Source organism: Tympanuchus pallidicinctus, unplaced genomic scaffold (genome assembly GCF_026119805.1).
Source record: "Tympanuchus pallidicinctus isolate F22 unplaced genomic scaffold, pur_lepc_1.0 scaffold4, whole genome shotgun sequence".
Taxonomy (NCBI): domain Eukaryota; kingdom Metazoa; phylum Chordata; class Aves; order Galliformes; family Phasianidae; genus Tympanuchus; species Tympanuchus pallidicinctus.
The window spans coordinates 21,347,591-21,359,032 of record NW_026294758.1 but is presented as its reverse complement, the minus strand read 5'-3'; positions in this window follow the sequence as shown (position 1 = coordinate 21,359,032).

The window sequence follows — 11,442 nt, the reverse complement described above, 5'->3', positions numbered from 1 at the left end:
CTTCTTCCTCAGCCTGTTATTACAATCAGCTCTTTTCCAGCCTGCTGGAAGATAGAGTAGGCTACAAAGAGTAACAGCAGCTGGGAGAAAAAAAAGAAAATGGTATTCCGTCTCTATAGCACCTGCTGTAGCATAAAATTGTCAGCGAACCAGGATTATAGCCCACGGTAGGTTTCCACTGCAGCTGGCACTAGAGTGAAAGGGTCTGTGTTCACAAGCAGTACGAATCAAACAGAATTTGGGATACTTATCAGACTGAGCTCTCTGCAGGTGTTAATGCTGACTACATCTACTTTCAGGTCTTCAGTCATCCAGTTTTCATTTCATGTTAAAGACACGTTACTACTCGTCCACCCTTACCCCCTCCCTTTGTTTTACAGCTATTGCACTTGAAGTAAAGCATATTGTTTCTTCTGAAGGAGCTACAGATGTAGCTTTTTATTTTGTCTCTCAAATTTTAACACATCTAAAATTCTCTCCTTTTTTTTTTTTTTATTTGTTTGTTTTTTGTTTTTTTTCTCATCTGAAATCTCTTCCTGCTGTAGGTGTGATTGAATTCATTTTGTTCCGGTTATGCTGAAACACAAAATAAGAACAGAAGCGCATGTATTACCATGCTCTGGCTAATGTCAGACATTTTACTTGTGAAATTGCATATCAGTGTTGTTCCTCTTTGCTTTGGCAATTCGGGCCTGATAAGAGCGGTGTGCTTCCTTTGTGTCGAAGAGCCAATAAGTGCCATTATTAAGCCAGCCAGAGGCGTCAGTGCTCACAGACAGGCACAAACAGCCGTGTAGCACTGAGCGTTGACACTCCCATGCTCCAGACTGCTGCCCCGGGGAATCAGGAATGTTTTCTCAACCTCAAAACAAAGGGAAAGCAAAATGGAGGAATGTGTTGTTTACTCATATGGCTTACAACTTGACTCAAGACTATTTCAGCTTATTAAAACTCTGACTGGCTTTGCAACTTTTAAGACTGAACTGTGAGCTACCTCCTAGAATTTTAACACAGCTTCCAAATACCACCACAGCCACAGTCTGACAGATTTACGGTTGGCATAAATTGTATACATCAGTATACACTTGGATATATTTGATACTCAGAGCAAGCTATACTACATTTAGACTTCTCTCCTCCGTTAGTGGGAGGTATTTTACTGGTACAATATTGCATTTGCTCCTTTCTTTTTAAATCAGTATCAGCTTTCCAACATGCAGCGTTTAACAGCAAAGTTTTTATTTGTACACTGATTGAAATAAAGAACATTCTAGAATCTGGGCAAGTATGTGGGAGATTAGTGTAGAGTCCGTGATTCCTAGAAAATAAGACATTTTTACTGTTGCTGACATAATATTGCTAAAACATTTATTTTTATATGAATGTAATGATTAGTATTTATGCTTTATTTCCTTGTGAATTGGGCAAGAATTATGTTGAACATATTCTGCAGGTGTGTCAGTGCTACAGAAGTAAATCATACTTCAGGGATGTAAATATGACTCAGGAAACTGATAAATATTTGAATCTTTAGCCTGAATTTTTCACTGAAACATTGTCTATTTGTTTCCGCACAGAAGCAAAGAAGAGACCAACAGAGTAAATACCACAATTTGTGCTTTGAAGAAACAGAAAGGAGCAAAGATTTAGTATCAATGTTTTTTCAAAACAACAAGTTAAAAAAAAATAAATGTTACAGCACTCCTAGATGTAGCAGGTCTCTTGCAGGCAGCCTCATCGAGTGCCAAGTAAATGAACTTGACCAAGTATTTTCATAACCCCAAAGTAAATTTGTACATTTGCGAATATTCTGTCAGTATCTGATCCCAAGTGCAATTAACTTTACATTTCAGTGCTGAATAAACTTTCCTTCAGGAGATTATTCTTCCCCCATCCCCCCCTCAACCCCCCCCCCCCGTATCATTTATGCTTCACAAATATTGTAATATTTAATTATGACAAGTCCATAGAAATGTTAATTTCTTTGCTTATCAAGTATTGGCTAAGAAACAAAATCTTGTTTTTCCTGGAAATACTGGGGGATAGGGAGTGGAGACAGGCAGGGAATGAATATGTCTACAGCTGTTCCGAAAGACAGCAAAATCTGGAGACTCCTCACATCAGCAGATGGGATAATAGTAATACTCCTCCCTTTTTTGGCTTCAGTAGTGCAAAACTGATGCCAGGTAGATATCCGTAAGTTCTGCATGGTACATGTGTTTCTAATTACTGCTCTGTATTTTAATAACTCATGTATGATTACATTACTGTTAATATGCTCCCTTCCTTAGGCGAGGGGAGTTGCCTAAGAATTACTTCAAAATGTAAAAATTTTACACAGTACCTGACTGGGATTTGAACAGAGTTCTTATATTTCCTGCACACAAGTGAAGCACAAAAAATCTTCTAGGAATTTTTATTTTTAAATTTTATTGTTCAAGGTACTATGGAAAATATTTTTGTTTGTTTGTTTGTTTCTGCAGAATCTCTCACATTGAATGTTTTGTTAGAATACTTTATTTTGTGTGCTGTGGGATCTCCTCCTCCAGGAGAAGCTACCACAGCATAAAAAATATTTGGGCTGCAGCCTCTCTGTATCTGCATGCCTATGGCTCAATCTAAGATCAATGAGAGCAGGGAGGAGAAAGGAATGTAGCCTGAAGCAGCAGTAAAGGAAAGACAGAAGCAAAAAGAATGTTGCGAGAACTGTAGTGCTCCTCAGTATCCATTATACAAATCACCACTGTTCATTTTGTCTTATGTAATCAGGTTCTAGAATTTTCAAGTCAGGGAAAATCAGATTGGGATGCATGCTTAAAGAAATGGATGCATGGTGGCAGTAGATTTTGTCTGGGATAATGTCCAGGGAATATTCTACACCTCTCTACCCATTTGCTGAAGTACACAAATACACATAAAATAGATGTAGTGATATTGCTGTTAGTCCTAGCCGAAGTCACTTCCCACAGTGATTGCAAAACCCAAAGGAGAGAGAAAGAAACTGCAGATGGTGAAGGAGAAGCAGGAACTGATAATTACATAGCTCCACACAAAGAGAAGATCAGGCCCGTGTAAGGCAAGACTTCTGCGCAAAACTTTATAGGTTGCATTTCCACAGAACACATGAGCAGCTATAAAATAATTTGGAGTATATCTCCTTGCTGATAGTATTCTAGTTGGTACAGATGGCTAATGCTCATATAAAAATAACGGTCTTCAGCAAGAACTTTTTGCTGAAAAATTATGGTATTAATCATATTAACACTTGAGAGAAAGTTGCTGTGGCTGGTGACAAAACAACTCCAATTCACTTTGCAAAGACACTGATTAAGGAAACACATTAATTGTTGGCAATTTCTGCAATTCTGATCTTGGTTTTATAAAACTGCTATTTTTTTTTTTTTTTCCAAATGCTTGCTATATGTATTCCTCTGATAAATCACAACTCAAAGTTTTAGTTTAAAGATGCTTGTCCTTTTAGCAGTGGATGAAAAGAAATGCTGAATGTGTGAGTTAGTACAAAATTAAACATGTTAATTAAAGACAATTAAATATTTAACTATAAATTACTACCTGAGAGATGACAGTGGGCATAGTGAGTTTCCTGGTTTCTGTGCACTGATGTGACCTCTCATGTGATCTGTTCCACATCTCTGAGCAATTTTAGTGATGAATTTCAGAAAAGTGGATCTTAGTATCTTGTCGTCTCACATTTGCTGCCCGCTTCCCACTCTGAGCTTCTTCACTCAAAGATTAAACACCTGGGAAAGCCATGGGATAAATATACAACTATATAATTAACATCATGAATCACAGCGCTCACCCAACTGGCTCCTCCATATGGGCAGAATATTAACAAAACTGCTAGGTCACAGAAGAACCACAACAAAACAGCAGCACCACAACCCATGCACACTGTTGATGGGTTGGAACAAGAAGAGCAGCTCAGATTGATGCACGGAATTAAAGGCTCTTTCCTCCCACCAGAAACTTAGCTCCAGGCTCCATAACAACAGGGTTTTGATGGGGTACTGGGGTAAAGTGCATTTTGAGACCTTCAGTGAAAACAATGAAGTGGTGGAATATGAAGCCTTTCTGCTCCTAATGTAGCTGCCATGGGTGACAAAGCACAACATACAATATAATTGCAGCAAATTTCAGGTCGACATGCCCTTGTATTTAGCTTTTTACTGATAGCTTCTTTTATGTGGCAGGGAAATATGGAGAGTCAATGTTTATTTGTAGGGTGTGGCAGCTTCCACACAGGCTTTGGAATTACCAGTTTTCACTTGAAATGTTTGAGGGCTTAGAGACATGCAAAAGACTTATGAATTTTTAAAATAAATTACAAGACATTAATTATGATTTTAAAGTTTGGCATCTGTGTTGTTGAGTTCTTATTTAATAACATTGTTCATAAAGAAGACTCACAAAGCCTTTACTATATTTCAGAGCTAGGAATTGTGATTACCTCCATGTGTCAAGGGATTTGTAAGATAGAGTCATAGCATCATTTCTCTATACAGGGAGAAAGCAACCTACTTCTGATCTGGTATTGAGGAAAGTAAATACAGTGCTTCAAGACATACATAAATAAATATCCAACAATAGCAATAGTATGTCTCTGTCAGTTACAGCTTCTTGTACTGGTGTTATTGAAGTTGGCAGAATCCAGAAAAAAATATCAGTTCTTAGCTGTGTAAGATTCTATGATAGTTCTTCTATACTTCTACTGCTTTTTTTTTGCTTCTGAAAAGAAAATCTAGAGTAAGGGAAGCCTTGCTCCAGATTCCTCAATTTGATACTTACAATCTGTTCCACTTTTTAAAAGTTGCTTTGCCTCTATCTGTAGAATCATCTCTTGCTTGGAGGAGGAAAAACATGAAATTTTCTAAACTGTTATAGCAATATCTTTTCACAGCCCAACTACTTTTAGCCCTGATGAAGCAGACAGGATTATGGATGCCAAGGACATCATATGAGTGCTCATCATGTCACTTTATTGTTCAGAAAGTGTCCTTATTTCAGACAGAATAATTCTCTTCACAGTTGCAAATATGATGTTTTGGATTTAGGATGAAAATAGTGCTCATAATATGGATGTTTTAATTACTACTTACAACAAGCCAAGGACTGCACTCTCAGCAAGTATGCAGATGGTACCAAGCTGTGTGGTATGTTTGACACACCTGAGGGATGGGATGCCGTCCAGAAAGCCTTGAGCAGTGGGCCCAGGAGAACCTCGTGAGCTTCAACAAAGTGTAAGGTCTTGCACCTGCGTCGTGGCAGCCCCCACTATCAGTAGAAGGTGGGGGATTAAAGGGTTGAGTATAGCCCTATCAGAAAGACCTTGAGGCTACTGCTGGATGGCAGCTGGACATGAGCCAGAAATGTGTCTTCACAGCCCAGAAAGCAAACCATATCCTGGGCTGCAGCAAAAGCAGCATGGCCAGCAGGTCAGTGAGGCGATCCTGCCCCTCTGCTCTGCACTGGTGAGGCCTCACTTGGAGTACTGCATCCCAGTGTGGAGTCATTAGTACAGGAGAGATGTAGACCTGAATGGAACAATTCTCCCATGAGGACAGGCTGAGAGAGCTGGGGCTGTTCAGCCTGAAGAAAAGTCTCTAGGGAGACTCAGTAGAGGTCCCATACAACAGAAGACTGGATGGGACTCTGAGCAACCCAATCTAACTGTGAGTGCCTCTGTTCACAGCAGGGGATTTGAAAAAGATGATCTTTAAGGGTACCTTCCAACTCAAATGAGTTCGTGATTCTGCAATGGTTCTATGACTTTTTTCCTTACCCTGGCCTGCCTATAATGAGGCTGAGGGTGCAGAAAAAGCTAGGAAAGGACACAGCCAGGACATCAAACCCAAAATGTGACAGGAATGATATCCCACACCATATGTCATCACACTGAGCAATAAAACTGTGTGGAGATGGAGGGTAGGCTGCTCTTGCTTGGACACCGGCTAGGCATCGTTCAGCCAGTTATGAGGAGCAACTGCAGTGTAAAATTTTTTTTTTTTTTAATACTTCTCTCTTTGTCTTTCCTCCTCCCCTTTCTTATTAAACTGTCCACCATTCCTTGCACTCTGATTCTCCTTTTTTCATTTCTTTCATCCATCCCGCTGGGGGGAATGAGTGGTGCTCAGCTGCCTGCTGGATTAAATCACAACAGAGAAGAAAAGAAAAAATTCACCAGAACTGTAATAGGTAGCTGCAACGTGTGTTTTTCTAAAAAAAATTTCAGTTCTGGAACTCTATGAACGCTGTGCTATTGCTACAAGTGACTATAGAATGTTTTCAGCTCTGCAAATTGAATAGAAAAGATGCTTTAAGGCATGTTGGTGCATGACCCCTACTTTTTCTTTTACTGTTGCTGTATTTCATTTTGGCATGCTTTTTCCTACTTCCTGAAAGACGTGTATACAAAATGTTATTTCACTATTCTATTATTCATTATTCTTTAAAAATTGAATGTTGAATTTACTAAGCAGGCTCTTCCATTATTTGAAATACTGTTTAATTTTGCACTACCCATAGCATAATTAACAGGCAGAGCTACATTCTAATAAAAACCTGAAGCTGCATGAAGATTCTAATCTTGTGCATTAAGGCTCACAGAAAGAGTGATGCAGAAGAGTGCATATCTTTTGGCAGGTAGGAATCTGAATGGCGAAGACAATGTGAACACATGAACAGAGGACATGAAATGCAGAATTTTTGTTAACAAAACACCAAAACCCAGCATTCAGATATTTAATATACACAAAGCCATGTTTTCAACAGGGTGCATAAGTTATGCACCTTACTGGGGTTCCAATCCATTCACAATGGGCTGTCTTATCAGAATGAAAACAGATATGAGTCGATCTTCTTAGAAGGACGGAAGTAGGGCCTTCTTAGGCCCTGCCAGTCCAAAATCATTACTGTGAAACAATAGAACTTATTGGTAGAAATTTAAAAAGTCACTGCCCAGCTGTGTACTTTTAGCACTACATGCACACAGACTCATTCTGTAAAAAATGTATTTCAATGAATAGCCACAGTTACATATAAGGAGGTATCAGTGTTTACTGAGAAATTTAATAATGAGGTGTACACGGACAATATATCTTTCTGGTAAAGAATTCTCTATGGGATAACTATTATCTCACATATTGAAAGGATATAACATAAATTTTCGATTAGGTGCCAAAATTACAAGCAGATACTTGCCTTTTGAATGTTCAGTAACATCGTTACAGACATTCTTATTTTATGCTAGCAGAGAGTGAGAAGGTACAGGTTGTCTGTTAACAGCCTTGTCTTTCTGTTGAGACTTCCTAGAACACCTCATGCTGCTGTCAATATTAAACTCAAAACACAATCCAAAAGACAAGAGTTTGGAGAGGAAACATTGATTTATTCTGCACAGGGCATGATGTGGAAAATGCCCACAAATCAAGCATGTTATGTTTTTTTTCTTGCTTCTACCTATAGTCCAAAAAGTTTTCACTATACTTAATACATAAGTCACACATCCCTATTATATATTCATAGGATTATGGAAATACAGGGCTACATAACATGTATGAACCTTCTGTGCTTATGTGGAGGTCTTTGGTTATCTTCAGTGGTTGTCTGGGGAGGTATACTACTCAGTTAATCCATAGGATAACTAGCACAGCACTAGGATACAGGAGGCTCTTCTGGTTGGTTAATTTTTGGACTTGTGCCTTCATCTTCAAGGATGTTTATTCTTCATAGAATTATAGAATAGCTTGGCTTTGAGTGGACCTTTAAGCCAGTTTGAGCCCCATGCTATGGGCAGAGCTGCCCTCCATCAGCTCAAGCTGCCTGAGGCTCCATCCAACTCACTGAGCGGCTCCAGGGATGGGACACCAGAGCTTCTCTGGACAGCAGTGCCAGGGCCTCACTGCCCTAATAATAAAGAATTTCATTCTAACATCTAGCCTAAATTTCCCTTCTTTTAAAGACATTCCTGTTTATCTTGCAACTATTAAACTAATTAAGAAATCACTTTCCCTTCTGCTCTTTATAAGCTTCCCTTAGGTACTGGAAGGCTGCAATGAGGTCTCCCTGGAACCTTCTCTTCTCCAGGCTGAACAAGCCCAGCTCTCTCTTCTATCTTCATAGGAGAGCTGCTCCAGCCCCTTGATATTCTTCATGGTTCTCCCCTGACCCCCTCCAACAGCTTCACATCCTTCCTATTCTGGGGTCCTCAGGCTTGGATACAGTTCTGCAGATGGGCCCTTACAAGGGCAGAGTAGATGGGGACAATCCCCTCCGTCTTCCTGCTCCGCCTCTCTGTTGATGGAGCCCGAGATACTGTTGGAGTTCCAGACTGTAAGCGCACACTGCTGGCTCATGTCCAGCTTTTCATCCATCACAAGCCCCAAATCTTTCTCCTTCGGGCTGTTCTTAAGGATTTTTTCTCCCAGTCTACATATATCTAGGATTGTCCCAGGCCAGGTGTAAGACCTTGCACCTGGACTTGTTTTGTTCACATTGACCCAGTTTTCAATCTTGTCTAAGACCCTCTGGATTGCATCCCTTCTATTTTGTCAACTGTGCCACTCATCTTGGTGTTTTTTGCAAACTTTCTGAGGGTGCACTTGATCCTACTGTCTATGTCATTGATAAAGATGTGGAAGAACACTGGTGCCAAACAGAGTCTTGGAGCACACCACTCATGATCAGCCTCCACCTGGACATAGAGCCATGGATCACAACCTTCTGGCTGCTATCATCCAATCAACTCTTTAGTTCTTATTCATGACAGTCTTGGATCTTCAAAGATAAACGTCTTGGGAAGGTTGTTTATCCTAGAAAAGCAAGATATCTGGAAATTAAAGCAAAGCTTCCATCTTGAGCAAAACACATCCCACTTTTGCTGGAATACATCCCACTACATGCTGAGCTCCTGGACTGAGCATGGGCAGCCTGCTGACAGACATCCTACTGGCAGGAGCTGAGGGCTGAATCACAGAATCATAAAATTGTAGGGTAGGAAGGGACCTGAAGAGATCACTGAGTCCAATCCCCCACTATAGTAGGTTCCCTGTAATAGGTTGCACAGGTAGACATCCAGATGGGTCTTGAATATCTCCATAGAAAGAGATTTCACATCCTCTCTAGGCAGCCCATTCCAGTGCTACATATCTTTAATGTAACAAGAGTTTCCTCATGTTTGTACTGGAACTTCTTATGTTCAAGTTTTAGGCCATTGCTCCTTTTCCTATACACTACTGAGAGGAGCCTGGACTCATCTATTTGCATCTCACCTCCCTTTAGGTATTTGTAAATGTCAAGCAGATTCTCAGTGCAATGCTGCAGGCCTCCGGTGGTACGGTTTGTCTAGCTGTGAGTAGGGACTGTGCAGCAGCTTTGAGCAGTAAAGAAGAGTAGGTGGGCATAATCATGAGACATTCACAACTGGACAGTCTCCATTGCCAGATCAGGGTGGCAACACTTCGGATGAGAGGAGAATGCACCACCACAAAATGCTTTTTCCAGACCTGCTACTGCCATTTCCCAGCAGCCCAGTGTGCCATGAAGAGCTGTTTTCTCCTGAAGGAGCCGTTTTCTCTTGGTATTTGTGCTCTGCATGGGATTTCTCTGGAACCTCCTGTTTATTCTCAGGAGAAGACAGCTGCCACTTTCCTGAGTTCCTAAATTAACAGAAAGCTGACTAAGGATAGAATTTTTTGTTCATTACAGGAATGCTATTAAAAAAAAAAAAAAAAGAAAACACCAGCAACTGTTTCACAGAACCACGTAACAAAACTTACATAGTTGTACATTCAAGTTCCTGTTATTATTTATATATTATTATTAAATATATTATTATTTCCTGTCATGCAAGAACATATGAATACCATGATCTGTGTCTGTCTAAGTCAGAGTTCAGACCTCAACAATCCTAAAAGTATAGCCATCATTTGAACTAATTTCCCCAAATCATTTTCATCTTTGCAATGGACATGATGTTCTTAGTCATTTTGAAAAGCTCATCAGTTAGCACTGCAAACCTTCCTGCCTACCCACTAGAAACTGCATTTAGAATAACATTATACCTCAGAAATTTATCTAAGCAGGCTAGATAAATAATCAGTTTTTAAGTCACATCTTCCTAAGCTTCGAGCACTCTTTTTAAGTTTCTGTCAGGTGATAGTTTTGTTTGTATAATTTTTGAATTGTTTTACATTAATCACTGGCTGCCTAGCATACAAAGAATTTTTGGAATCCCAAATCTTAGCTCCTTGTGGTTTAAAGGATTTGGGTATTAATTCCAAACAGCTAAAAGGACAGATTCCATCCAGAGATAAAGGGCTGCTCATCCATGCCAACTTTAATGGGATCTGCTCTGCTCAGAAATGACAGGTTTTGATAAAAGGCTTTTACCTGATTCTGCTCTCATTTGTAGAATGTGCAGTTCTCCTGACTGTGTAGTTCTCCTGAAGCATTATTGAAATAGCACATCATTAAACACTGCAGAGTGGACAGAGTACTGAGTAAGTACTTGATTTACCACTCTCATTGATAAAAACCATCTTAGAATCCATAGACAGAATTTTTTTCTCATGCATAAAAGGTATTGTTTGTTGTAATAGCCTATGAATGGGAAAGTAACCTGTTTTTTATAACACTGACTAAATTCTGATAACTTATAACTTATAACTAAATTCTGATAATTTATAACACTGACTAAACACTGATTAAAATCTCCCAATTAAAGAAAATTTAAAGAAAGTACTATAATATGGGGGCAGCTCTGAAAGTAATAACTCCTATTTTATGATGTTGTCCCGTGATGTCAGAGGTGGATGTTGGTGATATGAGGTTGAACCTTCCCACCAATATCCCATTACATGTTGTTGCTGTGTGACAGCTGGCAACAGAGGCGCAGAGTGACAGAATGGCTTCTAATGTGGAAGTGAGGATATAGAAGCAAATGTGTGCAAATGTGTGGCACTGAATTCCTTCATGTGGAAAAAAATGGAACTCACTGACATTCGTTGATGCTTGGTGAACACTGGCGGAGAAAAAACAATGTGTGTGTGCAAACATTTCAGCAGTGGTGACAGTGACATCAAAGAAAAGCCACATTGTGGAAGGCCATGCACAGCTCTCACATCATGGAATGAAGAGTATCTTAACTTATCCAGTCAAATCAGTGTTTAATATGTTGAAATATAGTGTTTTATAGCTGAGAATTTTCTCCACCAGTGTTATTGTGCTCTTCGTAGTAGTTTCCATGGAAATAAATAGGAGGCATTACTTTTGGAGTGACATACATACAAATACGGTAGTTGTTAAGTCATTGCTATGCTGGCTGCAAAGGAAAGCTCTGATATGTTTCTGTAACTGCATTTGCAGACATTGAGAATCTGTTCACCTTCTGACATTCTGGAAGATTAAGATAGTTGCTCAACT